This window comes from Rousettus aegyptiacus, unplaced genomic scaffold, assembly GCF_014176215.1.
Source record: "Rousettus aegyptiacus isolate mRouAeg1 unplaced genomic scaffold, mRouAeg1.p scaffold_m13_p_8, whole genome shotgun sequence".
Classification (NCBI taxonomy): Eukaryota; Metazoa; Chordata; class Mammalia; order Chiroptera; family Pteropodidae; genus Rousettus; species Rousettus aegyptiacus.
In genome coordinates this window covers 66,826,706-66,846,878 of record NW_023416311.1, presented here as the reverse complement: position 1 = coordinate 66,846,878, position 20,173 = coordinate 66,826,706, and the positions used below count along the sequence as shown (strand labels likewise).

At 38.7% G+C, this 20,173-nt stretch overlaps 1 protein-coding gene and 1 pseudogene across 3 annotated transcripts in view; both read right to left on the bottom strand.

Annotated features, from left to right (window-relative positions):
* Nucleotides 1-20,173, bottom strand: part of ARSB (arylsulfatase B) — a 139,360-nt gene that overhangs the window by 66,186 nt on the left and 53,001 nt on the right. The window lies entirely within an intron of this gene.
* Nucleotides 1,684-17,480, bottom strand: LOC118606523 (annotated as a pseudogene).

Below are 20,173 nucleotides of genomic sequence, written 5' to 3'. Positions count from 1 at the left end.
CATATTCAACCATTCCTGATTGAATGAGCATTCATTTCTAGAAAGTGTATCTCTCCAACGGGTTTCCAGTCCAGCCCCACTGCCTTGGGTCTGACACTCCTCTTACCTGGTCTCCTGAGGTAACTTACAGACTATTTCACGTTGCTCTCACAGGCACCTTTGTGAAGCCCCTAACCCATCAAGACACATCAGAGTTTAAACATCTCCAATGGTTTTTCAATGAGGAAAAAGTTCAAACTTCTGCCCCACAAATAGAATCAATCCTTCACATCTGGACCAACCTACTTTTGGTGCATCAACTCCTGCTTTCCCCATAAAAAGTGCTCTGTGCTTCAGTCACATGGAACTAACTTCTCCCTGTTGTCAGAACAGGTTCATGTTGACTTCGCCCTTGCACATGTTGGTTTCTTTGCCTAAAATACTCTTCTTCTTTCCGGCCTGACTTAAATTTTTAAGACCCAGGTTAAATGTCACACCTTCTATGGACTTTTAACTGACTCCTCCAGATAGTCTTTCTCCTCTGTACTTCTGCTGCACTTTATAGACACCTTTCTATCACGCTTACCTCAGTATCTTATATACACTTATTGTACTTATCTCTGTATATTAACCAGTTGTTCATGGGTTTGTCTTCCCCTTTAACTCTTCCTCTCAAGAGCAAGAACAATGTCTCATTTATCTTTGCATTCCTAGGACCTAGCACAAAATGCCAGAGAGAGAGCTCAAGATTTGAGAGTGGTGGGAGAACAAAAAATCATGGAGAAAAGGCCTCCAAAAACAGAGATTGAAGACACTAAAAATGAACTGTGATTACTGCTTGGGTTTTTCTGAGCCTTTATCCTGCCATTCTATGACCTTGACTTTTAGGAAGCTGTTCTGCACATAGATACTCCTTCTTTTATGGGATGTTGGCAAAGGGAGCTCTGGGAATCCTGTGAGGATATATGCAAATATCAAAATTGTTTGTCCAATCTGGCATCTGGTCATCTGTACTGAAGTCAAAGGGGTTGTTTGAGAGCATTTGAGGAAGCACTGGTGTTGGCCTGGAAGAGAATTCTCACTTGCCCCTTTGATAGATCTTTCTGGAATTCCCACCATGTACCAGGGACCACTCTAGTTTTGGGGAAATGGTAGCAGTCAAGACAGACAAGGTCTTCTTTTTCATGGAGTGAGTAAAGAGATCTCTCCATTCCTGGTAGGTGATAACGGGGCCTCTCTGAGGAGCTGAAACCAGAATGACAGAACAGAGCCAACCACCATCAGAGTCAGGAGCCCTGTCACAGGAAGGGGGCAGCTCTAATCACACATTAGATGGTGGGGTGTTCTGCGTCAAGGTTTTATTTATTTGTTTGTTTGTTTGATTTATTTATTTTTGAGCCACATAAGGGATATAATTTATTCAGGAGCATGAAAGAGAGAGCAGCAGGGAGGGAGGTTCAAGAAAGGCTCCAAAGGTAAGAGGTAACATTTAAGTGGGCCTTAGATGCTGAGTTGGATTTCCCCAGAAGAAAATTTTGGAAAGAGGGACAAAGACTTAGTAAGTATATAAACTGAATTGTGTCTCTACCAAAAAAAAAAAAAAAAAAAAAAAGTTATGTCGAAGCCCTAACCCCCAGAATCTCAGAATGTGACCTAATTTGGAAATAGGGTCACTGCAGATGTGATTAGTTAAGATGAGGGCATACTGGAGTAGGGTGGGCCCTGACCCAGTATAACTTATGCCCTTATAAGAAGACAACTGTGCGAAGACAGAGACACACAGGGAGAACGCCATGCGACAGCAGTCAGAGCTTGAAGGGCTGCAGCCATAAACCACGGAACACCAAGAAGTGCTGACAAACCAGCAGAGGCTGGGAAGAGGTAGGAAGGAGCCTCGCCTAGTGGTTGCGGAGAGAGCATGACCCTGTCCACACCTTGATTCTGAACTGCTAGCCTCCAGGACTAAGATGACAAATTTGGTTTTTTTTAAGCCATCCAGTGCATGGTACTTTGTAATGGCAGCCCTAAAAAAATTAAGTAATGGAAAGTTTCTACTTAATTAAAGACTAAATTAACTATGTCCTCAAGAACATTGTTTCCAAAACTTAAGGAAAATCTGAGCTGAATGATGACTACATATAAACAAGATGCCTTGCTATTTCATGACTGTCGTCATTTTTCTCTATCATCCTTACTACTATATTTCTAATTTCACTGAAATGTATTCAAGGGATAGGAGTTAAGTGCTGCGGGTTTGGGAAAGTTACTCTATCTGTGAGCCTAAGTTTCTTCATTTGAAAAACTTGGATAATGACAATATCCACCCTAATATAGTGTCTGGTACAGAAGTAGTGCTCAATAAGTATTAGCTATTTATTAATGAAAATTACCACCAGCAGTAGCATCAAAGTATGTGGGGCAGAACACACTCATATCTGAGTATTTACCGAACATATACTAGACGTAGGTATTGTAGACACACTCTAAAATGCCACACTTCATAAGAAGAAAGTATTCTATGCATAGAGCCCTTGTAGGTCGCATTCTCTTCTCTGTAGGTAATTTGAGAGCCAAAAAGTGAATTGTGAGGGGTTTTGTTGTTATTATCGAGGCAGAGCCAGGGTGACTCCTTTCTGTTTCCATGAGTAGATCAGTTATCAAAGAAAGAGGTGCAACAGCCATAGGGTGCGATTCAAATTAAAAGTTAGGAACTTTTATTCAGAAACTTATATGAACATTTGAAGGGGTTTTAAATGATGTGCAGCATTCAGGGCAGGTAAATGTTCTGGCCCCCAACTCCCAGTCAGGCCCTAATCAGACTTTACGCCTTGATTAAAGGCACTAGCACAGGGAGCATTCCTGCTGCACTGGAATTAGAAAGATGCTGGTGGAATGGAACTGGCAGCCAGGCCCAAAATAACGGACATAGCCACCAAAAAAGCTGAAGGAAAAGGAAGATCGAGGCAAAATCAGGAACGAATGGGGCTTAAAAAGAAAGAGATTACACAGGTTACAGTAAAAAGTTTCCTCATTTTAATGAGACTAAAGTCATTCCTTACAATGATGAACTACCAGTGGGATTTTATCTCTCCTTTACATTTATTAAGGATTAAAAGACTCAAAAGTCTTGAAAGATAGAAAACATTTGATCTCCAAAAGTTAAAATGGAACTGGGAACTGGAAAACTGTGTCCTGATTTATTACATATTGGTAGGCAAGCAACTGAACCTCCTTCTGCAATTTAAAGCATACCCACTCTTGGAGGTCCTTAGATGAAAGTTATAAGCACAAAATGTTGTGTCATTCTCACTTAGGAAGCATGGGTAAATGCTAGGTATGGTCTGCACATTCTAGATCCCCTAACAAGTACCACAGAAGCCCTGTGGAGTATTTAGAGCCAGCAAAAGTGCTTCCTGTTTATTTTTTCCTTTTTTACAACTAAAACTCTCCTTGTTTACCCTGAAGTTAAAAGAATGCAATTTTTTTTCTTTTTTCTTTTTCACTAATGAAGTTATGAATTTCATGGCACACTAAAGTTATTTGGCACCTTGAGAGAGTTTCATAATTTACTCACAAAGTATTTGGTTCCCCTTCCAGACCTGAAACATCTTTAAGGTGGCCAGTTAATTTTTTACCAGACAGCTGTTTATCTGTTAGGAATGACAATCAAAAAGTAATAGATCAAAAAAGTATCAAAGAAGTGCTTTAGAGCCTGGCAGGTTCAAGGATAACAATAAAGAGGGGAAAATATCATCAAGAGATTGAAGAAAGTAGAATTGTAGATTCAAAACAACAAATGTACTAACTACTTGTGTGGTGAGAAAGATGGCAATTGAGATCAATGATTTTTCAGAGAATTCAACTAGAGAATGCTCATATATCCTATTTGGGTAAGCATCAAGTACTTTGTCTTTATATCCAAATATATAAGTTAAATGTTCTGAATTTACCCTTGAAGCGGAAACATTTTATTGGATTCCTATTTTATGGGTGGCAAGATAACCTTTTAGGGTTACTCGGAAAAATCAATAAACCAAAATGAGGAGACAGGCAGTTTTGTTCCCTCAGAGCCCTTCTCAAAGTTTGCTAAATGCTAATGGGTTTCACTGGTGTATGTGTGACTAATTATGGTGGGAGAGACCAAAAAAAAAGTCATGAAAACACTGATCAACACAACTCTCTTTGAAGAACAACAGAATAGGGAAATGTTTAATGGCAGAAACAAAAAGAACTCAATACAACTAAATATTAAGAAGTTTGTCAAAAGAATTGTAAACATTGAATGCATGCGTAATAAAGATATAAGAAAAAGATTCACTTTGGATCTGCAGATGACATTCACTACAAAGTCAAGGTGAAACAAACTCTGAGTCTTTGAGCTCTGGGTCCTCCTGACCACATGGGGAGGCAGTCCCCCTTCTGATCAGGGGGTGCACCGTGAGAGTGAGAAGAAACCATGTGACACTAGGCATCCAACAGGAAAAGAGAGTGTCAGGGAGGGGAGAGGTGAACATGTGAGAAGCAGCCTGGGTCTCTGCACCTAATGAAAAGCTAGAAAGTAAACAGGCATTTTAGCAGGAGACAAAGGGATGTTGAGAGAAAGATCCAGTACCTGGAACAGCCAGGAACCAGGATTAAAAAAAAAAAAGAGACCAAACAGCCAAACAAATCCAAACAAATGCCCCTGAGTGACCACAACAGGCATGCTAAGTCCCTGCAATTAGACCCTAATGCAGGGCCCACTTAGTCGCAGATAAGATCTAATGATATGTATGGTGGCTGGCTTCCTAGTTCATAGCTGGAATCTGCATATTAGGCAGGCAGACTGCTGGATATGGTCTCTGCAGAGACCACCCTAAGAGTAAGGGAAGAAGAATATGAATTTAAAAAGCACACCACAAACTAAAAATGGATTTATCTTTTTTCCAATGGTAAGTAATCTGCATTGATGTATATTAAAGACACCACTGTATGAAGCATAATATAACTAAAAAATTTAAATGATGACCCTGCAGTATCAAGACAGTTAAGAAACTCATGGTATAGTTAAGGACAACTTAGACCGAGGAAAATGTTTATATTCCATATTCATGACACTGATCCTATCTCCATCAAATAATGTGACCACCTTCACCTGTCATCTTCTAGCAGAGGTTACAAATACAAGTATACAAAAGCTATCCTGAGATAGACTTAAGTCTATACAGGACACAAGGGAGAAAATGATTACAGGTCAAACAGGGTGCCTCACATGCCTTATTTCTCTACTGCAAAAATGTTTTCAAATAGTAAGTCAGAGCTTCCTTCACTCCTAGTAATTGCTGTATGTTACTTTCTCTCCACCCAAAAAGTAGGGCGTTGGGTGTATGGCCTCAGGGAAGAGACAGTCAGCAGACCAATGAGCTAATAGGTTTAGCTTAAACAAACATTCAGAGCCAGTTAGGGGAAGAGAGAGGGCTGGAAGCAGAGGGAGAAGGCATGGCTGTGACCCTAAGGCACCTAGGCCCTGTCCTTGGGACTGCATTCCAGGCTAGAGGGAATGACAGATATGGGGACCCAAGGGTGGAAATAAACTGCATTATCCCCCAGTGGAGCATGGGGACAAAGGGAGGGGATAGCAAGGCTCCCTGCATTTCCCTGTGCCTAGTGTGTAATGGCAGCAACAGACGGCAACGGTTGCAGGCCCAGAGGCCGTCATACCACAGTGTGAAGAGGCTGCCTTTGTTTGCTGTTGAGAAGAGATCAGATGTGGCAAGAGGTGGTTTCAATCTCTGCAGGCAAGGTTGCAGCAAGACCTAGATGGATGACATCCAGAGGCCAGACAGAAACAGGAACATTTGTGCACAATAAGGAGGAATGGTAACTACCTACTTATGTGCTTCCCTACTTATGTGCTTCATGCAGTGACTTTACCTTTTTATATAATGCCAACTACAGGCATACTTCGTTGTAGGTTCAGCTCTAAACCACCGCAATAAAGCAAATATTGCAAAAAAAGCAAGTCGCTAGAATTTTTTAGATCCTCAGTACACATAAAAGTTATGTTTACACTACATTGTAGTCTGTTAAGTGTGCAATAACATTGTCTAAAAAAATCAATGTACGTATTTTAATTTAAAAATACTTTGTTGCTAAAAAAGAAAATGCTAGTAACCATGATGAAGTAGTAATCCTTTTGCTGGTGGAGGGTCCTGCAGTGATGTTGATGGCTGCTGACTGATCAGGGTGGTGGTTGCTAAAGGCTGGGGTAGCTGTGGCAATTTCTTAAAATAGACAATAATGAAGTTCACTATATCAACTGACTCTTCCTTTCATGAATGATATCTCAGTACCACACGATGCTGTTTCATAGCACTTTACCCACAGTAGAACTTCCAAACTGGAGTCAATCCTCTCAAACCCTGCCACTGCTTTATCAACTAAGTTTATATAATACTCTAAATCCTCTGTATTCATTTCAACAGTCTTCACAGCATCTTTGCCAGGAGTAGATTCCATCTCAAGAAATCACTTTCTTTGCTCCTCCATAAGAAGCAATTCCTCATTCGTTAAAGTTTTATCATGAGATTAAAGCAATTCAGTCACATCTTCAGGCCCCACTTCTAATTCTAGTTCCCTAGTTATTTCTACCACATCTGCAGTTATTTCCTCCACTGAAGTCTTGAACCTCTCAGTCATCCATGAGGGTTGAAATCATCTTCTTCCACACTCCTGTTAGAGTTGATATTTTGATATCTTCCCATGAATCACAAATGTTCTTAATGGCCCCTAGGTTGGTGAATCCTTTCCAGAGGTTTTCAATTCACTTTGCCCAGATCCATCAGAGGAATCAACATCTATGGCAGCTATGGCTTTATAAAATGTATTTCTTACATAATAAGACTTGAAAGCCGAAATTACTCCTTGATCCATGGGCCGCATAAGGGATGTTGTGTTAACGGGCATGAAAACAACATTCATCTCATTGTACATCTCCAACAGAGCTCTTTGCTGACCAGGCATATTGTCAATGAACAGTAATATTTTGAAAGGAATCTTTTTTATTCTGAGCAGTAGGTCTCAACAGGGAGCTTAAAATATTCAGTAAACAAATATGTTGTCATCCAGGCTTTGTTGTTCCATTTACAGAGCACGGGCAGAGTAAATTCAGCATAATTCTTAAGGGCTGTAGGTTTTTCAAAATGATATAAGAGTGCTGACTTCAACTTAAAGTCACCAACTGCATTAGCTTCTAACAGGAGTGTCAGCCTGTCCTTTGAAACTTTGAAGCCAGGCATTGAGTTCTCCTCCTTAGCTATGAAAAGTCCTAAATGGCATCTGCTTCCAATAGATGGCTGTTTCATCTACACTGAAAACTATTTCCTGCAGCCATTGATTATCTTAGCCAAATCTTCTGGACAGCTTGCTGCAGCTTCCACATCCACACTTGCTGCTCCATTGTCCGCTTTTATGGTAAGGAGATGGCTTCTTTCCTCAAACATGAACCGATCTCTGCTAGCTTCAAACTTTTCTTCTGCAGCTTCCTCACCTCTTTCAACCTTCATAGAATTGAAGAGAGTTAGGGCTTTGCTCTGGATTAGGCTTTGGCTTAAGGGAATGTTCTGGCTGGTTTGATCTTCTAACCAGACCACTAAAACTTTCTCCATACCAGCAATAAGGCTGTTTCGCTCTTATCATTCATGTGTTCAGTGGAAGAGCACTTTTAATTTCCTTCAAGGACCTTTCCTTTGCATTCACAATTTGGCTAATTGCTTGGTGCAATAGGTCTAGCTTTTGGCTTGTCTCAGCTTTTGACATGCCTTCCTCACTAAACTTAATCATTTCTAGCTTTTCATTTAAGGTGAGAGATGTATAATTCTTTCTTTCACTTGAACACTTAGAGGCCATCATAGGGTTATTAATTGGCCTAATTTCAATACTGTTGTGTCTCAGGGAACAGGGAGGCCAACAAAAGGGAGAGAGGAGGGGGAACAGCCAGTTGGTAGAGCAGTGAGAACACACACAACATTGGTTAATCAAGGTCACTATCTCATATGTGTGCTGCCCCAGAACAATTACAACAACAACATCAGAGATTACGGATCATTGTAACAAAATATATAATGAATATTCACAGGTCAGGGCTTTAGGATATGAACAACTTTGGGGGAAGAGAGGGAACATTACTCTGCCTAGTGCAATCATGATGATCAAATGCAAGCAACTTCTTAATAGAATAACAAAGATGAAAGAATTATATTACCCAACTAAAGCCCTACTATAAAGCTATAGCAATGAAGACAATATGGTGCTGGAATAGAGAGCCTCATTAAAAAATCATTCTTAAATGATCATTTGATATTCAGCAAAGAAGAAAAAAAGTCTGCAAGGAATGATTCTAGAGTAGTTGCATAGCTAAAGAGGACGGGAAAGAACTTTGACCAACCCCTACTTAACAGCATACATAAAAAAATTAATTGATGATGGATCACATTACAACATAATAATGGAAAGAAAAAACAATTACAACATAGGCAAAGGATTTGAATAGATATTTTTCTGAAGAAGATATACAAATGGCCAATAAGTACATGAAAAAGTATTCAATATCATTAGTTATCAGGGGAATGCAAATCAGAACCACAAGGAGACACCGCTTTACACTCAGGAAGGCTATAATAAAGTAGACAGATGATGACAAGTGTTGGAGAAGATATGGAGAAACTGGAACCCTCAAACACTGCTGGTGGGAATGTGACATGGTGTAGCTGCTTTGGAAACAATCTGGCAGTTCCTCAAAAAGTTAAATATAGAGTTACTATATAACCCAGAAATACCACTCCCGGGTATATGCCCAAATAAAAACATATGTCTACACTAAAACTTGTGTTCACTGTAGCATTATTCATAATAGCCTCCAAAAGTGGAAACATCTGATTGTCTATTAATTAGTAAACGATTAAAGAAAATGTGATATATTTTCAGCAATATATAACAGTAAGAGATACTGTTTCACAATAAAAAGGAATGAAGTCCTGATACATGCTACAACATGAACCTCGAAAACATAATGGTAAATGAAAGAGGCCAGTCACAAAAGGCCATATACTGTATTATTCCATTTATATGAAAGGTCTGGGATAGACAAATCAACAGAAAAAGTAGGCTAGTGGTTGCTTGGGGTTGGTAGTAGGGGAGAATACTAATGGATACAGGATTTTGAGGGAAAGTGATGAAAAGTAGATAATGGTGATGATTGTACAACTTTGTGAATATACTAAAAACCACTGAATTGTACACTTTAGAAGAGTGGATTTTATGGTAATGTGAACTACATTTTAACAAAACAAAGCTGAGAAAGAGAACAATGAATCAAAGGTCTAACTGTAAAAGCTAAAACCATAAAACTTATAGAAAAATGTAAGAGAATATTTGTGACTTGAGGATAGGCAAAGGTTGCTTAAAACCAACTTTTTATATATGTTTGTGTATAAAAATTGATAAGATCCATAATGGTGTAAGAGGAAGTAGAGTGATGACAGGACTTCAAAAGCAGAATAAGTAGTAGGAAGTGCAGCTCTGGTCAGCTGGTGGGATCTCACTGCAATTAAGCATCTAGCCTACACTTTTTGTCCTTCGGATGAGAAGTGGGTTAAAGAAGGAATTCTACATTCAAAGAAACTCTTCTTGATGTCACAGGAATGTACACCATCTGCTTCAGGGAAATAGCCCGAGCTGGCCCACTCCATGTACATTTAGAACACAGGCAAGGATACACCTCAGGACAATAGATGTGATTCTTCTAGACAGGGCATTTTAAATCCTGCTCTGGGTCTCAAAACCCAGAGCTTCCAGGACATGTCAGGTTCTTTGTTCTTGTTTTCACCAGCCCATCAAATTGACTTAGTTTCTTTTAACAACAGTAGATCCTTTCTGGAATCGATGTGTCTCTTTTGTATAGATTCCTACTTTTCTACTTCAATTTTTCATTGGGCCCTTTTGTTGTAAGCTTACCTTCCAAAACATCTGCTTGGCATGTGAGACACGAAATTCATTTTAGAAAGTTTTTTGTATGTACACAAAGAAACTACTTCATTGTTTATTCCATTTCTGGCTTCCTGCAAGTTTAAATACAGAATCAAGTGGAAAATGACTTCAAAACAGTGAAAAGAGATTATATGAATCTTTTCTCTACTTCATGTAGACATGAAGATGTATTAATCCTATTACATATGAAATGGTGTTAGTGATTTCTTTTATTTTTTATTTTCTAATTTACATACAGTAAAATTCACTTGTCTTGTGACAAACAGTTTTATATAACCAGAGCAGAACAACTCCATCACCCCAGAATCAGTCCCTTTTTCTTCCTTTTTGTAGTCAAACCCTCCATCCTACCTTTAATCCCTGGCAACCACTGATGTTTTTTCCATCTTTAAAAATTTTGCCTTTTCTGGAATGTCAGTGCGTAACCTTCTGAGTCTGGCTTCTTTCACTCAGCATGACACATTTGACATTCATGTATGTTAATGTGGTATCGACGAACGGTTCATTGTACTGCTGAGTAGTTGTGTACTGTTGAGATGTACCACATTTCATTTATCCATTCATTAGTTGAAGGACATTTGAGTTTTTTCCAATTTTAAGCAATTACCAATAAAGCTGCTATCAACATGTGGGTATACATTTTATTTAAACATGTTTTTATTTCTCTTGGATAAATCTCCAAGATTGGAATTGCTGCTTTCAAGATGTTTTTTTTCTTCATCTTTGGTTTTCAGCAGTCTGATTACAATGTGAGTGTAGTTATCTCTGGATTCATCCTGATAGGATTTTCCTGGGCTTCTTGAATCTACACACGTATCTTTCATCAAATTTGTGAAGTTTTCAGACATTATTCTTCACACACACATATATATATATTTGTCACCAATATTTCTCCTCTCCTTCTGAGACTCCAAGGACGTAAATGTTAGACCTTTTGATATTGTTTTATAAGTCCCTCCCTGCAACTCGGTTCAATTTTTCTCTCTCTCTCTTTTATAGATTGTGAAATGTCTACTGACCTATTTTGAAGTTCAATGACCTTTTCCTTTATCATCTTCATTCTGATATTCGGCCCATAGGGTGAATTTTTAATTTCGGATACTGTATTTTTCAGTTCTAAAATTTAAACTTGGTCTCTTTGTTTTTCTTTCTATTTCTCTGCTGAGAACTTCTATTTTTCCACTCATTTCAAGAGTGTTCTACTTCTTCTCCTGGAGAACGGTTATCATCAACCCATTCAGACTACAAGTTTTGTCTTACCTTCTGCAGACAGTGGTGCTAATGCCAGTTTAGTTTTTAAAAACTTTGCCATGCTGTTTGGGTTTGTTCAATGTGTATACCACTCAAGGGTTAGTTTGGGGCTTGGTTTATATCACAGTTGAGTTCTTGAAGGTTTTGCTATGTTTCTTTGTGTCTGTGTGGTACAGCTTGGGGGTGAGACTGGAATTTAAGTCAATTCATAGTGACAGAGAATCAGGGGATCCTCTTCTCTAGACTTCATCCCTCTTTCCAGTCCTTGGGTTCTTTTTCCTGCTTCTTCTGGTCGTAAAGATAGGTTTCTCTCAGGTTTTAGCCTCCTGTTTTATCATGTACTTCTACGCAACTGATGCTGCCTTTGAGAGAAAAGCAGCAAAAATAAAGACAGAGATCAGATTGTGATTCTCCCACAGTCTTTGGACAAAAGGGGCTCCTTTTCCCTGATCCTTTGGTCAGAGAGAATCTTCTTTTGGCATTTTAGGTGCCCAAACCTCTACCCCAAAAGCAATACAGATCCTAAGTTGGGACTGGCTTTGGGGCAGGTTTGGGAGAGAAAAAAGAGAAAAAGTAACAGATAAAATGCAAAGTCCCCTATATTCTCCAGCAAAGGACCCCTTTCTCAAACCTCTTGTTAGAAATAGGGGTTTTCACCTGGATACTTTGCTACCAAGGCCTGCTGCATAGTTCTTTAATTCCATCAGCTCTTGGGTCAAAGCTGAGAGAGGAAAGAACACAAACTCCACAAACTCACCCCTGGTACAAGGATTGATAAAGCTTTGACTTCATTCCCATTTGCCATCTGGCTGCTATTGTTTACTACCGGGTGCCCCAGGTAGTTGTTTTCTGTATTGTCCAGGGTTTGTAGCTGGAATCCATGAGAAATATAGGCTTTAGGTGGCTTACTCCATCCTACCCAGCACCAGAATTGCATGCTCATGATTTTAATGAGAATAGGCCAATACCTGGTCTTGGGTTTTTTGTTTGCTTGTTTGTTTTTTTGGTTGTTGTTTTTTACTTTTGTGAAGTTTTCAGACATTATTCTTCACACACACACACACACACACACACACACACACACACACGTGTGCTTCACCAATACAGAAGCAGAATAAATGACACTTCATGTCAGGCAAGAATAAAAAAGAAAACAATTATGCTATATGCCTTAATTAAGCACCTGCTAAGTACCCAGAACTGTTGTGAGCACTGTGGGAAAAGATGAGAGGTACAATACACAATCCCTGCTCTCAAGGGACATGTCATCCACAGAACACCTGGGCCAGAAAAAAAATATAAAATTCTTCACAATTAGAGCTAAAAAGGATACAGAGAAGGGAGAGAGAAGAAAACGGGGTAATCAGAGAATGTGACATGGAAGTCATTCAACTATGTGCTAGACCTTAATGGAGAGGGAAAGGTACATTTCACAAGAGGGAAAGGAAGTTCAATGGGGGCAATTATTCTTCCGAACTTGGTTTTGTTCCCTTTTTATTACACATTTGAGTTTGTTTTCCCCAAAGGAAACTAAGAGGCAGTTTCTAAGGGCATTTTATTGCTCCTGAACCTGTCCTTCTACCCACTCTCCTTCTCTCAGCTTGGTAAGAGTTTCCAGGACCCTGATTCAGAGTGAGGACTGGAGGCCCTGTCCAGCTGGAGTGAGTCATGGGATCTTTCCCGGGGAGTCTTGAATTACCCCAGACAAAATTTTCAATAATTGTTGTAACTCAGCTGGTTGCTGGCATTGTTTTCATGCTTCAGCTGAGTTAAAACATTCGGAAGTTTATTTTTCATATTTTATTTGGGTTGATTCCTACAATCACAAAGGCAGTATCCTCAATTCTAGAACAGTATCTATTCTATTTGAACATATTTTTTTTTTTTGGTTCAGTATTCAGAGAGTCTTTGCATGGAGAGCCCCTGTGAGCAGACAACCACAAAGAATGAAAGGCCACGGGTAGAGCGGTTGCACAGATGGCCTGCATAAGCAAATAGGAGCCAAGTCCATTGTGAATTTTCACTTGCAGCTGGGTGGAAAATACCTATGCTCGTGACTCAATGTCTTTGGATTTCTAGCTTTAAATGACAGCAGGGAGGCGATCATTTTCAAATGCTAAGCATACAGGGATACTGGAGAACTTCAGCCAGTTTTGAGCCCGTCAGCTACCATGCATTGCAACACGGAAGGACAATTAAAAAAAAAAAAAAAAAACTTAAAAGGGATTTCTGTCACAATCAGGTAATCAAGCATGGTACCTGGACAGCTGACACAGCGACCAACTGACACAGATACTGTCTCTATTTCCAGTCATGGAAATTCAGCTTCCTCCTAGTGTGACTTCATGCTGGAATTCTTTTCTGGAATGAGATGTGTTCAGATCCAAAGTTACTGCTTAGCCAGCCCACTGAGCCACATGTAAATGCAGGACTAGTGATTGCATCACCTTTGTGCCTTTTCATGGTTTTGTCTGGGAATTCTATTTTTTGTAAAAGACCTTGCTTGTGTCCCCTGATTCCCCATCCCCTGCTTCCACCCTCCTCACAGTGGGCTGCTGGGATTGTATTTTGTCGCTTATCTAACACAAAATAAACAGAACAATCTGGAGCTAATTTAAGTGGTTTACCATATCAGGATACAGCTGGGAAAGATTTTAAGAAAAAGGCTCAACAGGAACAATAGTGCTGTGAAGTCGAGCAGCGGCAGAGCGCACAGGAAGGCAGTTTCAGACAGCCTGGCAGACAGCTGTCAGCCACTCCAATAACAGTCCCCGCAGCCAATGAAAACGGGCAGGGTCTGTGTGGGCAGCTCGGCCGGCCGGAACAGCAACAACGAAAACAAGGGACTGGAGGGCGTTCTGAGTTAATGGCTCAAGTGTCAGGGCCACTGGTCTCCTGGGCACCCGCCCGCAGTGCTCCCATGCAGCAAGGACTGAAGATGACAGACAACGCTTCGTTTCTCCAGAACACTGGCCAAGACTTTTTTTTTTTCCCTTTTTGACATGCATGCACACAGGCTGGCTTTATCCTGACTTACGAACCCAGCAAGGCCCTCAGAGGAACATCTGTTTTTGACATTAGTTTCTTCTGCTCTGCAAGCTGGTTGTCTTTTTAACTCTTTGAGGGCCTCCGGCTAGACCTGCAATTTCCTGGTGCAACTTGACAGAGGTGAGGGGGCTTGAGAGACTTAAATAAAGCTATGTGCTACCCTTGAAAGAACTTGCAAATGCTTTACATATTAAAACAAACAAATGAAGAAAAACCTTAGTGGGATCAAGCTCTTGATGAAAATCCAACCAATTAGGTAAACCGTACAGTCCTAAAGGCAGTGGCGTTTTGTGCAGAGAATACTGAATTAGAAGTATGGAGCCTTGGACTCTTAAGTCTACTCCTGCCACCTTTTGGGGCAAAGTTTCCTCACTTATGACCAGATGTCCTTAATCCTCATCTTCATCTCTTAATTCATGATAATAACTTATGCTGACACCTTCTTCCAGGGAGCATTGAATTTAGTAAAAATTTCCTTTTGACAAGAGCAATCTTTGGGTCTATTACAGAACAAATCCATTTGTTGAATAACTTTAAAAAATAATCCTTTTCTGTGTTCTAAAAAAATGCCATTTGGAAGGTTCAATAAAAATAAACAAGTATAAATTAATGTTTCATTAGTCACTGTTCCATCTACTATTATATCATATATCACAATAGATCACTTAAATAGCATTAATCAAAGTTTCCATGATAATAGAACTAATTTAAGATAAAATTTCGGTGTGCAAATAGACAGAGTTTGGGTTGGTTTTCCAAGAGCAGAAAAGAATATGAAAATGTCTAAAGGATAAAAAGATAGGAAGGCAGGGAAATGCCCCTTAGAAATGTAATATCCCTCTTATTTCCAGAGCATGTAAGTCTGGACAACGATTACTTAAAAAATATCTGACCACACTTAAAAAAACAATCCAAGTATCTGAAAACATAAAATCTCTCTAGAACAGTCTCAAATAGCGGGTATTGGAACTACCTGGAAGGCCCGTTAATGCAGATTGCTGGTTCCCACCTCCAGCATTTCTTGTACAGAGCCTGAGAATTTGCATTTCTAACAGTTCTCAGGTAGTGGTCATGATGCTACTTCTGAGACCATACTTTAAAAACCATTGCTCCAGAGAGAGAGAAAGAGAGGAAGGGGGGAAGAATAGCTGATAGCATTAAAGTCAATCGGTTTTACTCTCTCTTTTTTGTTGTTTTTAAGAGTCACTGGTCAAGTGTGGTTGAATAATGAGAGTGGAAAAATAAGCAAGAATACAAATGGGCACTGGATCAATGCAAAATATTCATAAAAGTCACACAAAGGGAAAATGGCTGAACCTTAACTTCTGTGAGGATTAAATTATAAAAGAATTATAAAAGTCATTATTTTCTGTCACTGTTCTTGACTTAAGGATGAAAAAAATGTGGCACAGGACAAATTTTTATAATAATAAGTTCCCGGGCCTAGACTCTATGCCCGTGGTTCTTATCCTGGTAGAATCACTTGGGGAATCAGAATCTTTGAAAGGGGCTTCAATAGACTTGGAAATACAAAGATTGTGAACCTGCTTAGAAGGTGCTTTGCCCTGCAGAAAAGAGTGTCTGAATTTCCACGAGGGGACCAGAGAATCTCAAATGGTACCTTAGAGATCAGTATGAAGATGATGACAGATTAAATGGCATGAGAGAAGCTGCACAGCTAGTTAGAAGCGAAGCCACAATTAAACCTCTTTTCCTGAAGCTCACCCATATCTCATCTATCCTATTATTTGACTACAGTGGCAGTAATAATTAAAAAGAGAGAGAAAGGAGGTAATTAGGAGAATCTAAAATAGAGACCTCCATACACAACAGTAAGGTCGACTGTCATCTTCGAGATTCCAGTGGTTTCATTCAAAGTATTCATTTTAAGAAAGTGAGGAATTAATGAAGACTCTCATCAATTTTGAAACTACACTTCTAATGAAAGGTTGTGTCACCAGGCCTTCACTGTCTACAAACTACATAGCTGCTGCGAGTTGGTTAATAGCATTATTGTAGTACATGGAGAGCATATGAATCTGAAGAATAAGGAAAGAGATAGAAGACGGACTATAGTGAAGCTATCTGATAGCCTTGACAGTTCATAGGCAAACTCCTCTCAAGCAAGCTATCTCAGATACTCCAGTGATATCATTAAATTGCACTGACAGAGGTTTGCTAGAGGGAAAGTGAGGTCATGGAGTGATTCGGTGAGGCCCACAGCTTGTCAGTGACTCAGCCTACTTTATGGGACTCAAAATGAATTAAAACTACATTTTAATAGCCATATCTTCCACCTGGTTCCCATCACTGGTTTTGGCTAGCAGTAAAAGGACCTGTCGGTTCTTATCTGTAGGAGTTAAAAAAGAGGCAGCACATAAAAAGCAAATAAACATATTTGCCATGATGGTTTCAGGTTTACGGACTCAGCAGGTGGGGCAGGAAGCACTGCATCGATGCAAATACTTGCAACAGCAACATTTCACTCATCCAGATAATCTGATATCACATGACCACGAAGGAGGTACGTTTGAGCTTGAAATATGGAGCAGAGTTTCGACTGGAGCTTCTCCAACGATCTGATTAAGGCACCTACATTACATAGGAACTTTTTCTCTTGGGACCAATTCACAATTCCACTATCCGTTCCCATTTCTTGATAAAAAACCACACACATGATCAGAAATTATTTTTAAAGCAGCTTTGCTGAAAGAACATTCAGGGCATTAGTATGAAGACTTGATGTGTCATTTTTATCACTTAAGAGCTTTTTCATGGTTACTAAAAACATGCTGAGAGCTAGGGGACAGAACTCAGTGACTCAGTAGGGGTCTTCCAAGAATGATTCCTCATCAGCCAGAGCTGTACCTCCCTCACCATTCCTTTTCCTACCAGCCAAAAAGATGATGGGGACCACACTTTAAAAATGTAGTTTTAATTTACTCGAGTATCATAAAGTAGGCTGAGTCACAGATAAAAAGTTGGGAAAACTGGACAGATACATGCAAAAAAAAAAAAAAAAAGAAAAAGAAAAAAGAAAAGAAATAAGACCACTTTCCTACATCGTATATTAAAATAAGCTCAAAATAGATTAAAGACTTAAAGGTAAGACCTGAAACCATTAAATTATTAGAAGAAAACATAGGGAGTAAACGTTTTGACGTCGCTCTTAACAATTTTTTTTTTGACATGTCTCTTTAGTCAAGGGAAATAAAAAAATAAATAAAAAGTGGAACTACATCAAACTAAGTTTTTGCACAGCAAAGGTAACCATCAACAAAACAAGAAGACAACCTACTGAACAGATATTTGCCAATGATACATCTGATAAGGGGTTAATATCCAAAATATATGAGGAACACATACAGCTTAACATACACACACATACACACACACTCTCACTCTCTCTCTCTCTCTCTCTCTCTCTCTCTCTCTCTCTCTCTCTCTCTAATTAAAAGATGGACAGAGGACCTGAATAGACATTTCTCAAAAAAGGACATACAGATGGCCAAAAGACATAAAAAAAGGTGCTCAACATCATTAATTATCAGGGAAATGCAAGTTAAAACCAACGTGAGATATCACTGCATACCTGTCGGAATGGCTATCATCAATAAATCAACAAACAAGTGTTGATGAGAATGTGGAGTGATGAAGACCCTTGTGCACTGTTGGTGGGATCACAAATTGGTGCAGCCACTATGGAAAACAATTTGGAAGTTCCTCAAAACATTAAAAATAAAACTACCTTATAACCTGGCAATTCCACTCCTGGGTATTTATCTAGAGAAATCCAAAACACTAATTTGAAAAGACATATGTATCCCCATATTTACTGCAGCATTATTTACAATAGCCAAGACAGGGAAGCAATCAAAGTGTTCATTGACAGATGAATGGATAAAGAAATGGTGGTACAAATACACAATGGAATATTAATCAGCCATAAAAAAGAATGAAATCTTACCATTTGTGATAACATAGATGGACCCGGAGCGTATTTTGCTAAGAGAAGTAAGTCAGACAGAGAAAGATAAATATGATTTCATTTATATGTAGAATCTACAAAAAAAAAACCCATAAATAAACAAACAAAACAGATATAAACTCATAGAGAACAAAATGATAGTTTCTAGAAGGGGAGTTGAGGGGATAAGTGAAAAAGGTGAATGGGATTAAGAAGTAGAAATTGCCAGTTATAAAAACAGTCATGGGGATGTAAAGTACAGTATAGGAAATATAGTCGATAATAACATAATAACTGTGTATGGTGTCAGAGAGGTACTAGATTTATCAGAGTGATCACTTCATAAATTGTATGTCTAATCACTATTTTGAAACAAATATAATTTTGTATGTCTACTGTAAGTAAAAAATAAGTTTTAAAAAATAACAGTTTGGGGTTTACTTAGTATTTTTTCTGTTCTGGTGTATGGGGAAACCTATTTTTTTCATTTGATTCTCAAGTTTCTCATAGCATGTTCGAATCTCAACATAGTGGTTCCTATCAGTTTATTTTACACAAGTGAGTTAGAGCCTCTTTATCCACATTTCAGCATAGGTTCAATGTTGCATATTTGTGTTTGGGAGCCGAAATTTACAGACTTGCCATTTTAAATTTATTACAATTATTCTCTGTCACAATGTGTTTATGCCAGAATATCAAATTAAGATACTCAAAATTTTAGGGGAAAAAAATCTCTCTTCAACCTGTAGTTACCTAAATCATAATTTGGTAAAATGACTATTATTAAAAATCTTGTTTTAAAACAATTTTAACATTAGAGAAATTTTCACCATAGGAAGTATTTACCTTGCGTGGTGGATAATGAATAATTTACATTTTCCTTTTTATACCTTTCAATAGTTTTCTTGTTTCCTACCATAATCGTGATTCATATTTTATCATTAGTATGTGATCAAATAAATTTTAAATAAATTAATGAAGATATCAGGGATTTCTTTCAAACACTGATATTAAATCCAAAATAAGCACAGCTTATTGTTTAATAAACTCTATTCTGGTAATTCGAAATTTAGAAAGTCTTATTTTTATGTTAGTTTACAAAGAAGAAAGCAATGAAATAGGAAGTACCTTTTTTAGAGAGAAAAGTAACATTTTAGAGCAACGCTATAAAATGAAATAGGCCCTCAATGTCCCCACTAACCCTTCTCAATGCCACAACTTGCTGGAATAGTATGACCCACATATTGACATGGAGTGGCCCACAAGTACTAAGTGCCACATGATCGCACCAACATACTTTATACTCATTACATTTCATGAATGTCTTCATAAGACTATTAAACATTCCAGTAAATTGTCCAGGTAACTGGCCCGCCAGTAGGCTACTTTCTTCGGTGCTTGAGCTCACTCTTCATTCCTGACTTGTTTGTGTGCTTTTGACTAGAAGAGGCATAACTCAGTTTAGCAGAAACATTCCTTTTTGTCAAGTAAATCTGGTCTTCACCATCAAAGTGCAATTAGTTTGGTTTCTGTTTCCCAGTCATTTCCTGAATACCTTCCTGCGTTATCTGATAATTATTTGATCAATTAAATTACTACTGACATTTTAATTAAAATGGACACAATTTATCGAGTTGACATATCTAGGCCCTGGGCTTCTTTTTCTGAGCTTCATCAGTTATGGCATGAAGGATTTTCTAAACTGTATTGATAGTGTAACTAAAAGGAAACCAGTGATCCCAGGAAAAGGCCTTCTACATTGGGGATCATAATTAGTAAAATACGCCGTTCAAGTCAGTCTGCAGCGAGCAAACTCTGTATACTAAGAGAAGAGATGCCCTACAGCCAGTAATAGAGATGGTCAAACAGACTTTCAATTAAGCATGAAGACGACATTAAATT